Raw genomic sequence first — 20721 nt, 5'->3', positions numbered from 1 at the left:
GTTAAATCAATATTGATGGCACCCTGAAATGATTTAGTGTGATGGAGGACATTTACCTTTACTATTCATGTCGTCTTTGATGTGATTTTTTAATTTCTTAGTGTTGCTTTCTAAGTTGGGTTGAAAGATGTATGATAATTGCATCTTTTTTTTGTTGTTGTTGTTCACCTTTATTTAAAACTTCTTGAGACATTGAGGAACTTTTCTGTAAAGTGGATAGTGAGTTACAATACAATTTCATTGTGGCCCTTGGTTTATATTTTGACAGGGAACTAATTATGTATCACGTCTACCCTTCTCTTTAAAATCTTTATTTGAGGGACACTATACATCTGATTAAAGTTAATTTACGTCGATGCCCTTAAGAATTTCAGTGGCTTGTTAATGAAAAAAAAATCTATAATCTTATCTTGAAGCTACATTCCATTGATCTATTTTAATCCAAATCTTTTCTAAAAAAATCCCTAGTCCTTCTAGGGTGGCTTAATGAAATAATATCACGTTTTACGTTTTATGATGGAAACGGAGTCGCAGACTAAGTATAAACGTGCCGTCCAAGTAACTACGTATTAACTGTGGTATTTTTGTTGTTAAGCTCGCCCTCCTCTCCAGCAGTTCCTCTCGGAAGATTCCTGATCCAGAAAAGGGGGAATTCTTCGAATTATTCAAGAAAGCAGCTTTTAGAAATTGGCCTGCACTAAAACGATTATACTGTTGTGATTTAAATTTATGGTGAAAAATTATGCGAATTTTCTCTGGCTTCTTTTACAAGTTGTATGCCCAATAAAAGATTATATTTTCTTATAAATATTCTTTGAGAGATCCCTTTATGTATTGTGAATTTTAACAAAAAAAAAAAACCAGCTAGTAGAGTTCGTCATAAATTTCTTAAATAACTTTTTAATTCTAAACAAGTTAGGCTTTACTTAATGTTATATTTATTTTTAAAAAAAAAGAAATAACAAATAAGGGATTTAAATTCAAAATTTATTCAAATTTTGTTTTGCTTACTTCTTCCGATTTACGCAAATAAATAAAAACCTCAAATAGAATGGCCGCTTAACTTTTTAGATAAAAATCAATTCAAAGCTGCCGCTGTACAACTCTTTTATATATATATAAAGTTGTTTTTGAAGTATATAACACGGCTGAATTTTATTATACCAGAGTCAAAAACATTGCTTCTTCTTCAGCTACTATAAGGAGGACACCGCAAGTCAAAAGTTTGATTGCTAACTATATATTATGGATTTTAGCTTCCAAATTTAGCCAGGTTAACTTTTTTTTATGATGGTAATATATTACTTTTCTAACTGGACCCCGACTTTCATAAACTTCAGTATTTTATTATTTTTTGAGCTTAGATATGGAAGGATTTATTTTTATTGCGTAATTTCTTTATTACTTTTATGTAATATAAATCTATATTTCGCTTCTATATTTATGTATATACTGGATGCTCTTTTATTTCTCTTACCGTGCTAGGTAGAGGAAGTAACTATAACGATCGTCACAACTTTTCGTTTCGTGTTTTAGGGGAAATATCCGTTTTGCGGAGAGGATACAGTCCGGAAGCCGGCAGTGCACAAAAAACGCAGATAGAGACGTGCATTAAATAAAATTGAAAATAGAAATACAAAAAAATCGCGTATTTAGTGGTCACAAAACATTTATTCGTAAAATAAATTCGGTTGGTGCACTTTTTGGAGAGGGGGCTTTCTTTTTTTTTTTTTTAGATCTCTTTTCAGTGCCTTAAATGAAATATTAGTAAGATTAAAATTTGCCCTAAATTTGAAGAAAATTGACGGATCCGAAGGACATTTCGCTGAATAGATACGATCGTATTGGTAGTTTTAAGTGATTTTTTTCGAAATTTAAGTGAACAAGCGCAATACAGAACTAATTAGAAAGTTTCAAGAAAATTTAATACGTAATTTCTGATAAGAGAAAGTCGTGTGAGTATACAAACCAAAATGTGGTTTATCTTTCTTTAAATATAACATCTTTTTCCTTTTTTTTCTCCTAAGACCAGCACAACAGCTGTGAAACAGTTTTTCAATAACATTGCTTAGAAATGCTAGAACTGCACAGCTGTTTGCGAGCAGATGTTTCTAACTTGACAATACTTTTACAGAAAGTTTTGAAGAGTTTAATACCACTTTGGTAGATTAATTTAATGAAGTAATTTAAGATATGATTTTTCTAATGTAAAAGACTAATTTATAATAAACCAGTGAAATGTGAATCGAGTTCAAGTGAGAAGTGTTGTTCACCTTTGGTTTTAAAACTGAAATGAAGCTATTTGAAAAGTTTTCATTCTATTCAACATGCTACATTTTATTTCATTTCAATTACTAAAGTTGTGTTACACAGGCTGTGTACTCAAGGTGGTGGTTCCGCTTGATTACAAGTGTCTTCGGTAGCTAAGCCAAGAACAGTAATTATAATAATAATCTTGGGGTGTCTTAGAATGTTGTCCTTATTAGTTAGCTTTAATGGAAGCTGACAAAATTCAATAATCGGTAAACGTTTTAAGCATAAAGTAATGCCTATTATTTGTGGCAGCTTTACCTTTAACTACCAATCAAGAGTCGAGACGGAGGACGTTTAACTTAATACTAATAAGGCCTTTATCTCAGTATTTACTTTTAACTAAATAACTTCCAGAATTTTAATATTAGTCTTCGTTTAAATTAAATGCAATAAATAAAATAAGAGGATTAAATTGAAATAAATTTGTTCTACTAGGGTCCAATTCTGGACGTACTATAGTATCTTGTCTCTCCCAAGGAAATCCATCCTCTCTTAAGTCTGGCTAATCGTAGTCGCTGAGGTCCTACGCTCTTCACTAACTCATCGAAGGAACATCCTCTCCCTTTGCGTTTAGTTTCTAGCTATTATATTTTACGATAAATTCCATTTTATCCTATTAAATCCAAGGCTTTCAGACCGGGAATGAAACTCTACTCATAATATATCACAGCTTTGCGGTCTACGACTTGGTCGTTTGGCTATATTATAGTAAAAGACCTTTTGAACTGATAAGTTAGATATTTTGCCTTTGTTTAAGTACTTCAGTGGTTAGGTGGAGGCAAAAAAGAATTAAATTTTCTTAAATATTCGATGTTTCCGTACCTTTCAGGTGTTGTTCTCTTCAGGAAATGGTTTATGGAAATAGAGAAAAAGGAAGTGATCCGAAAGGTCAAACATTTAAGAAAATTTATTATTTTTGGCCCCAGCCCATTGAAATTTGCGAAATACTTTTTTATCTACAATAATATAAATATAGAAAATGCATTTAAAAAACTGATCCATTGATCTTATTTGTGTTTTAATATTTATTACAGATGTAGGTAAACAATTTTTAAAAACTTACATCAGAATTTAGGAATTTATATAATTAAGAGTAAATTTTCATTAAACACCTTAGAGCGCGCTTCGTTATAGCTAAAAAAAGGAGATTGAATCATTTCAACATAAGCTCTCATTCTACAGTAAATATATTTGATATAAGCTATTATTGTTAAAGCTATTAGAGCTCTAATTCCTCATCCACTTAACTAAACCCCAGGGCAATTTAGTTTATCAATCACAAACTTGACTTTATAAAATTTACTTAATCGTTTTGACACACATATATGGAAACTGTGAAAAAGGGGAAATAAAAACAAAAAGGTTTTCCCAGCTTTTGTGTGCTTTTAAACAGTATTGTTTTCGAAAGTGCTTTCCAAGTGCACTATTGAGACAAACACCCCACTTTCATTTGAGCCCCATTCTTCCTTAAACTATCAGTTTCTTTCCTTTACCTTCTCCAATTTTCTGAATGGATCCTGGTAAAAAGTAAGCAGATTGCTATTTATTATCCCACCAGTTTGTAAAGTGGTTCACATTTCATAACTTTGTTTGAATTCACTCGGAAATCCATCTCTAAAATAAAAATACAAAGTTGAACAAGTATAAACTAAATTTTTACTATTCAGTAATTAAATTTTTATTAGATTTACAATAAATCAAGAAATTTGGAGATAATCGTGTGAGCAGCTTCGTGAAAAGAGAAAAATCCATTTTCAGTCAATTAGCATTTCCAGTTGTGGGAGATTTTCTTTAATTTTGGAATTATAGCAACAAATATACGAGGGTCGTTTGAAAAGTCCGTGCAAAGTCAGAGAGAGAGCACCACTGGCGCGTATCGAGGTTATGTTTAGTTAGTAGCATCTCTTGGAAGAACACACACCAAGTTTCAGCCAGATCGGTCTATTTCTTTGTGTTTGGCATTCGTTTGAATCGAGGAAGTCGAGTGATTTTCAAAAAATGGACGAAAAAGAATTTCATGTGTTGATTAAACACTACTTTATGAAAGGCAAAACGCCTGAGGAGACTAAAGAGAAGCTTGATAAACATTATGGTGACTCTGCACCTTCGATTAGAACAGTTTATAAGTGGTTTCAAAATTTTCGGAGTGGCCATATGGGCACAAGTGACGCTGAACGTTCTGGACGCCCTGTTGAGGTTACTACTCCAGAAATCATTCATAAAATCCATGATATGGTGATGGATGACAGAAGAGTGAAGGTGCGTGAGATTGCTAGTGCTGTGGGCATCTCGAATGAACGGGTACATAATATTTCGCATCAACATTTGGACATGACAAAGCTATCCGCAAGATGGGTGCCGCGATTGCTCACGCTTGACCAAAAACGAAATCGTGTGAAGTGTTGCAAGGACGGTTTGCAGCTGTTCCAGAAGAATCCGCAGGACTTTAAGCGTCGTTTCGTCACTGTGGATGAAACATGGATACATTACTACACTCCTGAGACCAAAGAACAATCTAAACAATGGGTTACCAAGGGGGAATCTGCGCCAAAAAAGGCGAAGACCGTTCCTTCGGCCGGAAAGATTATGGCGACTGTCTTTTGGGATTCGCAAGGAATAATCCTCATCGACTATTTGGAAAAGGGTAAAACTATTACAGGTGCATATTATTCATCGTTATTGGACCGTTTGAAAACCGAGCTGCAAGAAAAACGCCCATTATTGGCCCACAAAAACGTCCTTTTCCATCACGACAACGCACCAGCTCACACCTCAGCAGTTGTGGTCGCAAAATTAATGGAAATAGGGTTCCATCTCGTTTCACATCCCCCCTATTCTCCAGACTTGGCTCCCTCGGACTACTATTTGTTCCCCAATATGAAGAAATGGCTGGCGGGAAAAAGATTTTATTCAAACGAGGAGGTGATTGCAGAAACGAACGGCTATTTTTCAGACTTGGACAAATCCTATTATTCGGAAGGGATCAACAAACTAGAGCAGCGTTGGACGAAGTGTATAAGCCTAAAAGGAGACTATGTTGAAAAATAAAAAAGGTTTACCCCAAAAAATTAAGTAGTTTTTATTTTTGCACGGACTTTTCAAACGACCCTCGTAAATTCCTCTTTAGTAACTAAATGAAACATATGGCCATTCATCCTCAATTGTATCTTTAGTGGAAAACACCATCTTCCTTCCCCTGAAGGGTACTTAATTGAATGTTTCTTGAAAAATAAATTTGAAATGAATACTTTAGACTAACATGAGTACAAATTTGGTATATCTTTGGAGCCATTATCTAGAAAACTTAAATTGAACAATGCAATCAAGTTAGGTCAAGCTAGGTTTGCTAGTAGAATTTTGGACTAAAAAATTTAAAAAACTTGTAACAGAAGCTACAATGTACCTATTTGGACAGAATAGGTAGTTAGGTATCCTACGCTTCAGAATTAACACTTGAATACCATCTTTTATGACTATTTTTATCGTTTATTAACTTTCACAAAAATGTTTAATAATTTCCATATAAGATGTCGGCGGAACTCTATAGTACGATTAAAATAATTTTTTCTCTTCTTGATTCTTCTCTTACTGAAGCCGACGAAAAAAGAGTAGGTAAAATGGTTTACGAGAGAGCGAGATTAGAGCTCAGGAGAGAAGTGTTGATGGGTAACTATCCTTATTTAGTATTTGCTGATTACAAGTACTTTATAACTTGGATTAGTTTATTATTCTCCAGCATTATCTGGAGAAGAAGAAGAATCATGGGCGAGAGGTTGTAAATTACTGGTTTGGATTAGTAGTGAAGCACAAAATGAGATTCTGTGCCTTTTTTTTTTCTTTTAAATCTTGGCGGCGGCATTTAAGGTCTTTAATGATTAAAGTATGTACGTACGGTCGAATGAATTAAGTGTGTGTACATCTGGCTGGAGGTAAGAACAACTTTAGCCACTAATGTTGTTTCATCGGACAGTGAGTGGAATGCCTGATTAAATGATAGCCTATGTGAATAGTTTTGTAAATCAGATGAGTCCAAACTTCATGGAAGTTAGTCCCAACAATATTCCAAAACTTCTCAAACGGTTCCTGCATAATTTCGAGTTAAAAAACACAAAAATATTTTAGTATCATGAACGCAGTCTTGAGTTTTTTTTTCCAAGCTTTGAAACAGATCATGGTTTTTCTTTATCTTTTTATCCAAAATTCATCTTAGAAGATGATTGATTACCCATTCGCTAGGAGACACTGTCAAAGTGAACTGTAACCGAACACTAGTTCAGTATTTAACAGTAACTGTAACTTTCTATAAATTATTTTGGTTCAACCAAGTAACCTCTAAAAACTATAAATATCTTAATTAGGAATACAAAATTGTAAGAAAATCCTTCAACTTCAAAGATTTTAACAGCAATTGATCTGTAGATGGAACAGTTACTGGTAACTGTCAGCAGTCAGCTGTACCTTTTACATAAAAGATTCATTTTTTACTGTCCTAACTTCCTTTCTAAAAGCAGAAGTATTTCATTTTGAAAACATTTTCATCGATAGTTGTGTCGCTGTATAATAGTTTATACAAATGAATTTTACATTTCATATACACTGAATTTTGTGCGCAAGATACCAATTTGCAATAGAATCTTCTGGTTTTTTTTCCAGATCAACGTCTTATCACAGATAATTTTATATAACCCTGTTTTTCAAGGATCATCTTAAAAAACCTAAATTCTAACGGTTCAAACAAACTGGAAATGAAACGTTTCGCGGGAGTCTTTAAGGATCCCCCTACCTACTGGTGGTATCCTTGATTCATCAAAATGAATTAAGTGATCATCTAAAAATGAACACCAACCATAATGCGTACTATGCTGCTCTTGTCTGCAATTCAACCAAGTAGCCTCCAAATACTATAAGCATCAAAACTGTCCCGGTAGGACAGTTGTATAAGGGTTGATCTTACTTAGGAATAGAAGTTGGTAAGAATCCCTCAATTTCAAAATTGATCCTATATATGGTACAATCAATAAAAACTTTGTTAATTTAATCTAAAAACAAATGATCCTATTTGGTTATTACATTAATCGTTTTGTAAGTGTGCCAAAATAAATTAATCAAAAAAAATTAAGTACCAGCTGGTTTATCGTAACGCCAATCTGTAACCAGTTTTTAGTTTTTGTTTTTTTATAGCCCCCCCCCCACAGCACTAACGTCACATGTGCTCTCCCAAGCTATTAACAAACTAGAAATATTAATAAACATACATAACTAGAGAGTGAAATAGAATTTATTATCTTAAAAAAAATAAACGTAACGTGTGATAAGGGAGATAAAATATACGTGTTTGATGTTGCGATAAAGTTATTTCTCATAAATATGAACATCACACAAGCACATTTGGATTATAAACAAAAAAGAATCTACTTTTTCTTTTTATATTTTTTATTTCTTAATTCTTTTCAAAGAGTTATTTATTTATATGCATTAATGTTATTATTACTATAGTATTAATAATTCAGACGTGTTACGAAACTGTCATGAGATTACAAAAAATTGCTAAAGCTTTTATCTTTTTTAACATTTGAATTATTATTATTATTTTAACATATTACTAAAAAAGGAGTGATAGCCATAAAAACGACGAGGCAGGCAATAAAAACTTTTGTTTTTGATATTTTTTATGGTCTAAAATATTTTTTTTGTTTTTTGTTCTATATATTGTTTTATTTTTTGAGTAGAGGAAGAATCTGGTTTAAACCAAGATTCCTTTTGTTCCAAATTCATTGAGGGTGGATGAACTTTTAACAGTGAACCATCGTAATGGTTAATATCTTTTTAGAAACGTCGGAGTTTCATTGCTTTGAAAATTTATCTCGTGATTTTTGTTGGAAAAATTATAAGATTTTGTCCTTTATCTTTTGGTGGTGGGGGGGGGCCGTAGAAACAGATTATTGGTTACAAAGCCGCCTCTTTTTGCTGCTTTAGATTGTACAAGACGGGCGGTTCCACCAAAAAAGGGGAAGGAACGCAGGCATCCTGATGCCCATTGTTCCCCGCCCACCCCTCATCTCATGAGAGATACCGAGGTTTAAAAAAAAAAAAAACAAATCCGGCTAAAAATTACCAGATGCTAATATAATAACCTAACAAAGTAGCAACAGGACACTAGGGAGCTTGATGACTCAATCGCCCAGTGCACTGAATAAACCTAGAAAGTTCATTAAGATTACCAGATGCTACAATCTCCGGTAGGGAGACATTTGACCTTCCGAAGACGAGGAATCTAGTTTTAGAATAAACTGGGCACACCTCAACAAAGTGCCTCACAGTTTCATCGGACTCACCACAGCCAGCACAATTTGGCGACTGGATTAGGCCACATTTAAAAAGATGATATGCTAAATTCGCATGTCCACTCAACACCTGAACCAACTGGCGGATCCGGGACCTGCTAAAACCAACCATATCCGTTCTTGACAGGCCAAGGATTTCCTTAGCCTGGCGGCAGTCAGTTCGGGATCTCCACCGTTTCCGATGTTCTTTCAAAATCCACTGTTCCATCTCTGTTCTACAACGTCGATAAGATACAGGGATAATTTTGCTGCTTTACCTAGGAAACAGAATTCACCAAGATCTCTTGTTTTTATATTTCTTTCTCACATTACAACCACGCTTCTTTGTTCTCTTCTTAATTTGAATGAATTCATGTATACAAATTTTGCTAGCAAATTCCATAAAATTATTGTAGATAAGAGCAGCATGGCAGTGTTAGGTGTTCCTTCTTTTTAGATGATCACTTAATTCATTTTGATGAATCAAGGATACCAGTAGGTTCCCCTAAGGAGGATCCTTAAAGACTCCTGTAAACTGTTTAATTTCCAGTTTGTTTGAACCGTTAGAATTTAGGTTTTGGGACATGATCCTTGCAAAACCGGGTTGTAAATTATCTGCGATATAAGACGTTGATATGGAAAAATATGATTCAATGGCCAATTGTTATCTTGTGCACAAAATTCAGTATATGAAATGTAAAATTCATTTTTCTGTATAAATGAATGTTGAAAACTATTATACAGCGACACAACACACATTATCCATGAAAATGTTTTCAAAATGAAATACTTTCGCTTTTAGAAAGGAAGTTAGGACAGTAAAAATGAATCTTTTATGGAAAAGGTACAGCTGACTGTTGGAGTGAAGGTACTACTACTACTGTTATATGAACTAATTGTTTGTACACAATTGAGACGTCACATAATGTACACGTGTCGCTGAGAGAGGCACATGAACATACACAGACACACACACACATAGTAAAGCTTGCAACACACCCACCCACCTTTCAGTTTCTGGTGGTAGTAATGTGGAAATAGCTTGGTGCCAACATCCTGGGCTCATCCAATTACACATTCATTATGTATTGTTTTCCCTGAGCTTGGGGATCTATGTTTACCATTTCATGTCACCCAGACTGATGTACACAATTTTTGTGTATATATGTACATATATCTCTGGTAGTGATGTGACAAGGATAACAAGTTAACACACAGGAAAAAGTAAATAAATGGTTGGAAATGTATTTTAAATGTAAAGTGAGCTCAGAGGACTATTTTAACCATTTTGTACATCGCGAAGTTATTGAAAGACTCCCAATCTGTTCTCTCTTTCTGTTTTTTTTTTCTTTACTTATTCTTATTCCATCATTTGAGGAAGGATTGCAATCGTGCCATGACGAGTACTTGCGAACAGATTATTAGAAAGTAGTCGTTGCATGAATTCCAAATTTGCTTACATTGTCATCTATCCAAAATTCTTTTTTAAATGAACGATTGCTATAGTTGTACTCGATTTTCATCTTGTCTTTTTTTTAGGCTGACCTTCATGTGGATCACCTTTTAGGGAGTTGCAAAAGCTATCCTGCAGTTTTCCTGATTTTTTTAGGATAAAGAAGCTGATCCTATATAAATTATGAACTTTTACCCACTTTAAACGAATTTCTGTCTAAAATTAATTCTAAGTTATTTCGACCATCTGTTCAAAGGAATACCCACTATGCGTCTATTTTAAAAGCAGCTGTATTTGAAAGCTATTCGATCCAAGTTGACCATTGACATGCAATTTTGTGGAACGGCGAACTAATTATTGGTAGTTTCATAAAGATCTGGAATAATAACAACGCTTTCGCAGTTCAGCTGCTTAAGGGGAAACCAGAGAGAGACAGAGGATAGTCAAGCAATTGAAATCTGTGGTAACAATGAAAGAAAATTAAGAGTAATCTCCTTTATTCCCTCGATTCTCCCCCGCCCCACCCCCTTGATGGTGGAGGCAGTGAGTAGAAAGAAAACTAGGCACCATCATTTAGAAATGTTAGGAAAATGGGCGCTGTTAAAAGGTCGGAAGGGCCTTTTATCCCTAAGGGAGGTTACAAACACTAACAAAGCCGGCATCATTCTTTCCAAATGAAGAAGTATTATCTTCTTCAATTTTAGTCTGCTCACTGCGTTTTCTTTTTTCCTTTTTTTGTATTTTCCTTTCTCAGCATTATCTTAAACATATTTATCAAAATAATTTCATTCTTACTTCACTTTTTTTTTCTACGTCGTAAAAAGAGAGCAAAGCGATTATGTAAAACTGGCGTAATATGTAATTTGATATTACATTTATGATCTACTTGTGCATCGCATTGACTTGTTAAAAAACAAAATGGATTTTCCTGATGAGAGTTAGTTTTTCTCTGTTTTTTCTGAAATATATTTTATCAGTTGTTGGATTTTTTATTTAATTTTTGTAGTGGCAGTTGTGCATTTTTTGCTTCTCTCTAAATGCATTTTTTTTTAAATTCTGTTTTAACATGACAGGTGTACAGAAGGAGTTGCATGTACTAAACATTTTCGAAACAAATATTAAAAGATTCAAATTAAATAGAACTTAAACAAAAATAATAATAAATTACTTTTGTTTGCGTTTATTGTGCTAGCACAATCAGCGCGTTAGCGCTATAAGTAACAATGATAACAGTGAACAGTAGAAGTAAATGAGTGGAGAAGTTACCCAGTGGTAACACTCCAAAACATTGTATGGTTAGTCCACTCTCTTCACTTAAGAGGAGATCACGACGAGTTTTTTATTCCAATATGAATAATTTTTGCCTGGTCTTTAGCTAAAGTAGACATTTAGATTTCTTTTAGCGGAAGATAAACTTGGATGTCAATTTAGGCAAATATCATTTTAGCTAAATGATGTATCGGAATACTGAGATTCTTTAAATATGACACACAAAAGCAGCTTAACGTTTTTTTTTTACAATTTTTGTGGTTTTCTGAGTTTTAAAAAGTGTAGTTTTCTGAAAGTGGTGTATGTGTGACTCATAATTACTAGAACGTTTGTCCCGGAAGCTTTTGCTTTTACTGGTTTACGCTTATACGTAATTCGATTGACTACATTTGCTAAAGTTACAAGCCACGTGCTTGCTGACAAATATAAAAGATGTCTTGCTTTCGTTAATTGCTTGTAAAATTATAACACATGATTAGTAAGGGTAATTTAACGCATCTTTTATAAGTTCTCTTAATGTTTTCATGCTATTTTATAGAAGTAATTTTTCAAATTGTTATTTCTATGGATCGTTAACTCTGAATAACAGCAATCCTTAGTTTTTTCCATGTTATCCTTGATGTTCAGTTAGTGGTTTTATTTCAGTGGTAATTTTATGGTGGTAACATTTAAATGAGGAGGTCATTTAGGGTAAGAAAATGTCTTGTAACCATTAAATTAATTTTTCAAACTTTACGTATCACCAAATTTAGTGATTTTCCTAGCAGTAATTTGTTTTTTTCCCCCCCCCATTTAAGATGTACTCAGCTTATATGGAAATATTGTTCCCAATTTCATTCTTCTTTAAGGCGAATTCGGAGGCAAGCACCTTTATTTGATGTGTCGAGGTGTAATTCTTTAGAACAGACAGTCTTGGTAGTTTTTTTTGGTCTTTTTTTAAAGTAAAAACGTAGCCTATTCGGGGGCGTTGACGGTAGGTAGGCATCATGAATTGCCGCCCGCCTTTTCTTGGGCTTTTCTAGGTGATCCCTGGTAGTTTATTGTGGTGTTGTTGCCACAGGAGTAATGCACCTTATCCGCCCAGTTTCTTCTTTAAATTGAGCGAATCTTCTTCAACTCCTTAATTGTGAATACTGAACAGGATTCTGCAACAGAATGTAACAACATTAATGCTTTAGAATTGGATTAGGATTTTAGGAGGGGGGAGTTCTCCCCTCTCCCCCAAAAAAGCTTTTACACTTGTTATTACATCACCCGTTCTGCAACGATGACCCCCTGTACTTACTAATTTTTTTTTCTTGAATTTATTTTCGGATGGAAACCCGTTATCAAAATTCCGCACAATTGTAAAGGGGAGGTGAGAGAAAACTAAATAAGATGATAGATTAGTCTCAGAACAGTTAAGAGGTGATATTATTTAATTAATATAAAAAGTTAATAAATTGAATAATAAATGGTTTTGATCCTATGTTGATGTCTACTCGCTTTTATAAGATACTTGACCACCAACAATGCCGGACAAAAATTATATAAATCAAAATAAATTATAAAGGCATAAAAAAAAGAAAAAAAAAAAGAGAAAACCTCGCCTTCATAATTATAGAATGGTAGAGAGATGATAGGATGTGGGTTCTCCTGAGTAGTGTAAACATTAAGGAAGGAAGAACAGACGGGACCCGGGTGGGCAATCTGTAGACAGTATAATGTGTGTGGGTGGGTTTGTTGCCTCGTTAAGTGTGTGTCTCTGTGTGTGTGTGTTGTGTATGTACATAAGGTCGGTATGCCAAGGGCTCCGGGGCCGGCCCTCGTAGTAAAAACCAAGGTTCTCTTTTACATTGGCCCCTTATTGTAGATTTGTGATCTTTATGCCCTTGGAATTGTAGGGAATGACAACAAAAGATTTTCTTCCCTTCCTTCGGGATTATATTTGTACAGAAAAGGAAGCCGGCTTTGCTACAAAAACTCTGTTAGCAACAAACGCGGAAGCATGTTAGGGGGGAAATGGGGACAAAAGTGGGTAGCTAGTAGGCTGGCTGGCAAGGGTCTTTATGTTTGTGCTATAGAGGACCTTAAGGGCCCAGTTTATTGTATATACACATCCACATACTCGTAACACATTCCATATGTAGTACATAAAAGCAGATCTCCTAGCCTTAGTAATACTTTCGTAGCCGATTGTAGCATAGTAGGCACGTACCGCCCAACTTGCAATAGCACGGATACGAGTACGTATACACTAACGTACTACAGGAACTTTTATCTAATTCATGACTGTACATAGCACGTTCTAACCATACTTACAACAAAATTTATCAATCATCCTATAAATAGGAAGGTATAGATAGTGGATCTGATTGAGTCCATCTTATGTATGTTTGTATCCTGTATCACTGTGATCTAAAAACAAAAAATAATTGACATTGCCAATATTACTCTGGAGTGAACACACACAGTTCTGACTTTTTCTCCCATTAATTAACGTAATTCTCATTTCATATAAACCCATAATCTCCTTTATCTTAAATTCTAAACTCGAAAGCTATTATAAAAAAAGTATTATGATTTATTAATAACTATTGTTTACTTTTTCTGTCCAAATTCATTCGTACTTCTTTTGTGCTCTCTCTTTAAATTTTTATTTGTTAATTTTCCTCAACATCTGTTTGTTGTTTTACACCTTGGCTCATATTACTTTCTTTCTCGCTTCTTTTTCATCAATATTTCCTGCTTTCTCGTGTTGCTGTTCTCGCATTTTTTTTTTAAACGTCTTTTAATATTTTATTCAGTTGTTTAGAGTTGCATCTTTTTTTTTTTTACCTGTGGGAAAAGAAAATTGCCTAGATTTTTCCTTTAAAGAAATATGTACAATTCTTCAGCTCGATTGATTAGAGGAAACATTAAAAGATTTGGCTTTTCTCCAAATATGAAGGTACTAGGGATCTTTTGAAAAGGCATTATTTACTATTAAGGTTATAACCTTCTGTGTCTACAAATCGACCAATAAGGATTTCTTTGTTGCTCAATTTTTTGGATATTGTAGCTTCATTCAATTATTTTGGACATATACATCTGAGAGGGTACGTTTTTATTAGCAAAACAGACAATTCAGTTTTAAATGACTTTTTATTTTAAAACTTAATCTTCTATTTCGTAAAAGAAAGGAACTGCAGATCTGTCACTTATCATATCGTATATAATCAGGTAAATTTATTTCAATATTTCCATTTGAGTAAAAGCTTCTTTTTATTGGGAAAACCTTTCTCGTTCTTGAAATATTAATTTCTCAAAATTTTCTAACCTCCTAAGTAAAAGTGAACTAAACATTGTTAGAATAAATCGTCTCTTTAATTTTTCAACTTCTATGAAGTTTTTCCAGTGGTTTTTCATGGTTATTATTATTTTGTTTTATAATAGTTTTTGAAAATAGACTTTCTTAAAATAACTTTTTTCACAGTGAGACCAAATTTTATTTTCAAAACGTAAATGATACTCTCCCTTGAAAATGGCGTGACGATTGTTAGTAGTAAATGTAGATTCACCTCTGCAGTGGTTCTGCAGAAGTAGGTGGAGCTTTTCCCTAACTTAAGACCCTTACTGGTTAGTTCCTATCGCCTTTTCGAATAAAGGCCCCCCCTTCCTAGTGAAATAATTTACATTCACTAAAAGATTCATTTGTAATATACGTACTTCTTTACAATTGTGAAATATCTTAAATAATGGAACAACTACTGGACGAGACAACTTCTCCTTGGGTTAAGTAGATTCATTCTTAGAGGTATTCCACAATCTTGAAAGTACTTTTTCCTTTATTTTTTGTAAATAGTTTAAATGATTTTCATGATTGAAAATAAAAACATTTCTCTTTTAAAGTTTTTAAATCTTTAAAAGAATTAAAAGAAAAGTCACTCCTATATTTTCTGTTGATCTCATGTTAAGTGGTTGTAAAAATTGGAAATAAAAAACCAAATAGAGTAGTTTTAACTTCTTGTATTTGTATAGTTTTTATTTATCTTTTTTTTCTTTTAAAGTTCTCTGTTTCTCTAAACATGCCGACCATCTGGAATTGTTGAGTATCTATTCCAGTAACTGGGCCACCCCATTGCTATTTCCAGACCAAGACGGACGCCATCTATTCCCCCTTGTTTTTCTATATCCCGGGGGAGCAATAAAATCTAAACTCTGCTTCTTCTTCTCTTTGGATAGCCAGCCCCGCCTGCCACTCTACCTTCGAACAACCTGAAAATTATAGCGAGTATGTGTTGGTTGTGGTGAAAGGAGTTTTCCATTTGTAATGAACGTGCTTTTGTAATCTGCAAATTAACCTGAGCTTTTCTTTTCTATATTTATTGCTAATTGGTGAATAAATATTCCACTTGTTTTACATAACTCTAAAGCTTCAAAAAAAGTTAAATACATTTTAAAGTCCCCGTCCACAGCTTAATTCTAGACAAAGTGGAAAAAGTTAAAATGTAGTTGTGGGGGGGGGGGGCCCTGTAGTGATTTTATCCGTTGTTGCACGAATTATTTTTATCTGCTTCTGACCGGTTTTGGAATTTCATCCATCATCAGAGATTGATTTATCAGTTTGTTGAGAGAATGTGTACGTTTGTATCACATACTAAACTTAAAAAAAAGAAAAAATAATCTGGTTTTATTCAGATAGAAATAAAATTAAAAAAAAACAGATTTGATTGACAAATTGGAATTTCCAGGTGCCCCCCCCTTTTGAATTATATTGATTTTTAATATGGTAACATTATGATAATCTAACCACCCCCCTCCGCGAACAACTCAGCCAGACCTCACATGTTGGAGCGCGAAGAATTTGGCCGAGTGTAGAAATCAAATATAAAACACCGTTCTCAGTTTACGAACTGAACAAAAAGGAAGGAGAAAAATTTGAATTTTTACAGCTGTTAAATATTTTTATGTTAATTAGGCGTCATAAAAACGTTCAGACGTTTAATATAGTTGATTTCTATTTAATATTAAATCGCTTCACTCGAATATTTTGTGCACCATTAAAAATTGAAAAATAGGGCTTCAATAAAGTTACATTTCCATTTTGATGATAATGGATGGCCAAAACCTGTCTTCCCAGAGAAGGCGGAAGTGGGTGAGTGAGATGGGTAATGAGCTTAACCCTTTTGTGAGACTTTAAAACACGTTTCTCTGAGAAAATTTCATAGATCGCGAAGTTTCTACTATATTACTTAAGTGCAGGGGTCGGCAACCTACTTTAAGTAGAGAGCCATTTCTCCTTAAATAATTTTAATAAATCTTACAAAGAGCCGCAAGGATGATAGTGGAAACAACTCTGTAGATCATTGGTATTCACAAATTATTATTTTATGATTATTCAATAACATTTAAATGTTTTAAAACTGTCCAGGTAGGACAGTGGTAAAAGGGTTGATCGTCAAAAACTGCACGAAAAAGCGTAACATTGAAAAACACCCAACTTTGACAATTTTATATACTTATTTTCACTTATTGCAAAGTAAATAAACAAATAAATAATAACTAAACCCGTGTTTGAATGAAAATGGCGGCAGTCCTATACATTACGTACTGTATTTTTGTATAATTCTATTCAATTTCAAACCAAATCTCAATTTAAAATTCTTTTTTGAAAAAATATCTTCACTTTAATAAATGAAATTTTCATTTGTTTCAATAAAATTGAAATATACAATTTATTTTGGACAGGCTGAAGAGCCACAAAATTTGGATAAAAGAGCCGCATGTGGTTCGCGAGCCGCGGGTTGCCGACCCCTGCTTTAGAGGAAGAGGAAGTAAAATTAATCAATAGAAAATTATGTATTGTGAATATTATGTACTCACAAACTTTGCAATCTAAATTAACTTCTTTTTAATAACGTCCCCAATTGGAGCAGTTTGATTAACGTCTGGAGAAATTAGGGATTAAGAGAGGGATGCGCGGCATTTCTTTCAGAACTTCCATTCAAGGAATATCCCTTACCCATAAAAATATACATGACAATAAATCAGCCATACCCCGATACTCACCTCCTCGTTTGTATGGTCTTGGTAGTCATTCTGATAGAAACGTGACCAGGAGGTCACTATGTGAGTTACTTTTTCGGCCAGCGTACACACATTCCAGTAACCCTTAGGGATTATGGCCCTTCTTATTTGCTTCTCACTACATTCTTTCCCTTTTTTTTTGTGTGTGTGTATATAATACTCTAATAGTCGTTCTCTCATTCGCTTAATGCATCTCAACAGAAAGGGAGTAGACATGAATAAGGTAAGGTATATATCCTCAGCGTTAATCACAATACCTGCTATTCTGTTACGATTCATTCAGGTAGAGGCTTCATATAGGTCTCACATAGTTGTTACTCATTTTGAAACCCACTTATTCTCCCAAGTTATTAGTATTTTTGCTGACTCTGCTACTGTATAAAAAGAGCAAGAGTTAGAAGGTCGAAATTGAGTTTTTTGAAGCATGTGCTTAGTTATCACTTGCTAAGTACTTGTTTACTTCTTTTTCTTTTTAATAACTCCGAAGAGAAGATATTGCCTTCTTGCTGAATTAAATGTTGAGTTTTCTTTTCCGTTTCCTTTTCATACTAGGAAAAAAAGTGTGCTTGAGATTTGCATTATTAAAAAAAAAAATGAAAAATTACTGACATTTCGAAATTGGTCTTACCATGGGACTCAAAAAACGCTTTTGACAAAGGCATCCAACCATAAGTAAAACTATATAAACTGCCCATGTAGATCTGTAATTACTTTATTAATTGAAGAATTTTCCCCAGGGGAAAAAAGAGGCAGCTCTGGGGATGAGAGTTGAGGCGGGATTAAGCTGTGTCCTGTGGGGGCAATAATTGTATTCCATTTAACTGAAACTACATTTTTAATATGTGGATTCATTAAGTTTATAATTCTAATAGGCGTTCAATTTTATTTAAATTAATGTATAAATCGATTTCTGTACTTAGTCTCTAAAATTTAACTTGTTTTTTTCCCCTTTAAGGCAAATAAATTTAATTCTTCCCTAACGAAACTACTGGGAATTATTTATGAGAGAAATACTGGAGTTCTGAGATGCCCTATTTTAATATTTTATTTCTTTTAATATTCTTTGAGAAATAGTTTAGAAGAATGTATGATCCTCTCCTCATCTTTCCTTCTCCTCCACAGTTAGAACAAAACTGCTGCCAGTTCTTTCAGTCTCTCTCTTTGGTAGGCACTGAAGACTGAATTAAATGCTATGCTTTCTACCATTGTTTGAAATATTTCACCAACTGTTGGTTCCTCCATCTTCTTTAACAAGTACTTTATTTAGTATTATTTTTGTATTTCTGCGCTTAGCTGCTGCACTCTTAAAATACTCTTTTCAAGTTATCTTAACATTGTTTAAAGTACATTTTAATGTCCTTGTGATTTATTTTAGTAATTTATTTCGTAGTTTATTTTTGTTTACATAGCTCAGTCACAAAAAAGTTTAATTACAAAAAAATAATACTAACAATCTAAAGAACATACGCGCCTACTGGATTATCACACAATTAAGCTTTTAGGCTTTTATTTTGTTTCGAATTTTTTTGTTAATTTCTCTCACAGGAGATTATGTGTAATTCCGGTAAGGGAAAGAACCATTTCTCAAATCTAAACAGAATATTGGACAATGAGAAAGCTGCGCTAAACTTATCAGTTGGACTAGGAGAAATCGCATTATCGTCACGGAAGTACAGTGGTACCTCGGTTCTCGACCACAATTCGTTCCAGAAGTGCGGTCGAGAACCAAAACAATTTATCCCATAAGATATAATGTAAACTATGTAGTTTATTTCGTTTCTAAGCCCCAGAAATACGCCGTTTTACTGGCCTAATTCTTATATTTTATGTAAAAACATGTATCTAAACAAGAAATAAGATCTAAAAGTGTAAATATAAAAACAACTCGTCTCATCTCGAGGGTGTTCGAGTTCGGATTTCAGGACAAAGTTTCTCGAATTTCTTAATCGAATACCGATTTGTTCGAAAGTCAAGTCGTTCGAAAACCGAGGTACCACTGTATTCTATATAATCTAGCTAATAAAATCCCTAATCAGAGTACCATCAGTATCATCTGAAAGTATCTTGAGATTATTTTTGAAGTACTTCGGGGAAAAAAACTAACAAATTTTATTTATTGCAAATTAAAATGATCCAAATTTCTTTACAATTAATTAGTGCTTCAAATTACCGACTAGTTGTACATTTTTACTTATGAGTAATTCATGAATGGGAATGTGTAAAAAAAAAGAACTATGTCAGTGTAATATTTATATGTATATAAAACAGTAGTAAAAAAAAACTAATGAACAGTAAAAGTATGTAGTAAATAGTTCTTTTTATTGGCTGTAGTATAACCATTAATGACAAAATAAAGTACTTCAGTAAAATTTAAAAATAAATATCCTTCTTAAAGAAATTTAATTGACGGCTGGCAATTTGAATGAAAGTGGATTTCTTTGCCATTCTAGGTTTAAATATTGGAAGGAATTTAATTCTTTTTTTACAACTTATCTGGTAATGAAGTAATTTCTTTATGTTTTTTACGTTTATAATGAAGACGCAGTAATTTTTCAAGGACTTGACATATTTAAGTTTCAGTTTCGTTTGCATAATTTTGTTGTTTTGAAAATTATTAGCCAAAGATTAAAACAAATTGTATTCCTTAAAATATAAATCAAATCTGGTCGGTAAGCTAGATGGGGAATAAATTTTCTATTTTAAATCTATTATCCGGAACCACTCTAGAATTGACGCCCTCCAAAAAATCTTTAGCCTGTTACGATAGTTTTTAGAAATTATTCATCATGAAACACCTCTTCTTTGGTTCAACTATCAAAGCAAAACGTATATTCCCAACGACCACCAAGTGTTCATGATTAATTAAAAATTAGGTATCCGTAATTTATCACTTAATCAACCATCACTGCACTTCAGACCAGTTTAGTTTATGGCCGAGTTGGTGCTACTAACTGCGACACTGCAGACATCTTAAAAGATACACAAGCCTGGACTTGGAGGTGGTTCATTGCAGGTTTTGTTTGACTGAAATGTACCAAGAGTAAGTTTAGTCATCCTCGGGGGATTTTTAATATCATGGCGTTAAGCGAAAGCGGCTCCAGATGGGAGAGGGCCTGTATCTGAGGATGGGACTTGCGTATTTGCTTTTAGCGATAACGCTTTTTGTACGGGATATTTTTTTTATTTCTGGATTGTGGGCCTTATAAAAACTCATCATCCCTTCTATTATTTTATACATTGACCGCTGAGTCAAAATAAAGCAGTCCCGCTCGTTGTAAATTATTGAAGAAAACATAATGGACTTGAAAGTGAGAA

At 33.6% G+C, this 20721-nt stretch overlaps 1 protein-coding gene and 1 long non-coding RNA gene across 8 annotated transcripts in view; both read left to right on the top strand.

Moving 5' to 3' along the window:
- The window catches only part of by (focal adhesion protein tensin), a 572440-nt gene that overhangs the window by 174591 nt on the left and 377128 nt on the right, over window positions 1-20721 (top strand). The window lies entirely within an intron of this gene.
- The window catches only part of LOC141456542 (uncharacterized), a 36377-nt gene continuing 29791 nt past the window's right edge, over window positions 14136-20721 (top strand). Inside the window, exon 1 of the long non-coding RNA XR_012459848.1 lies at window positions 14136-14559. This is a non-coding gene — a long non-coding RNA (uncharacterized lncRNA). The remainder of the gene's footprint in view (window positions 14560-20721) is intronic.

Source organism: Rhodnius prolixus, unplaced genomic scaffold, assembly GCF_049639745.1.
Source record: "Rhodnius prolixus isolate KJV_2025 unplaced genomic scaffold, Rpr scaffold_4, whole genome shotgun sequence".
NCBI lineage: Eukaryota > Metazoa > Arthropoda > Insecta > Hemiptera > Reduviidae > Rhodnius > Rhodnius prolixus.
Note: the sequence above shows the minus strand (reverse complement) of the source record. Positions and strands in the feature narration are given on the sequence as shown.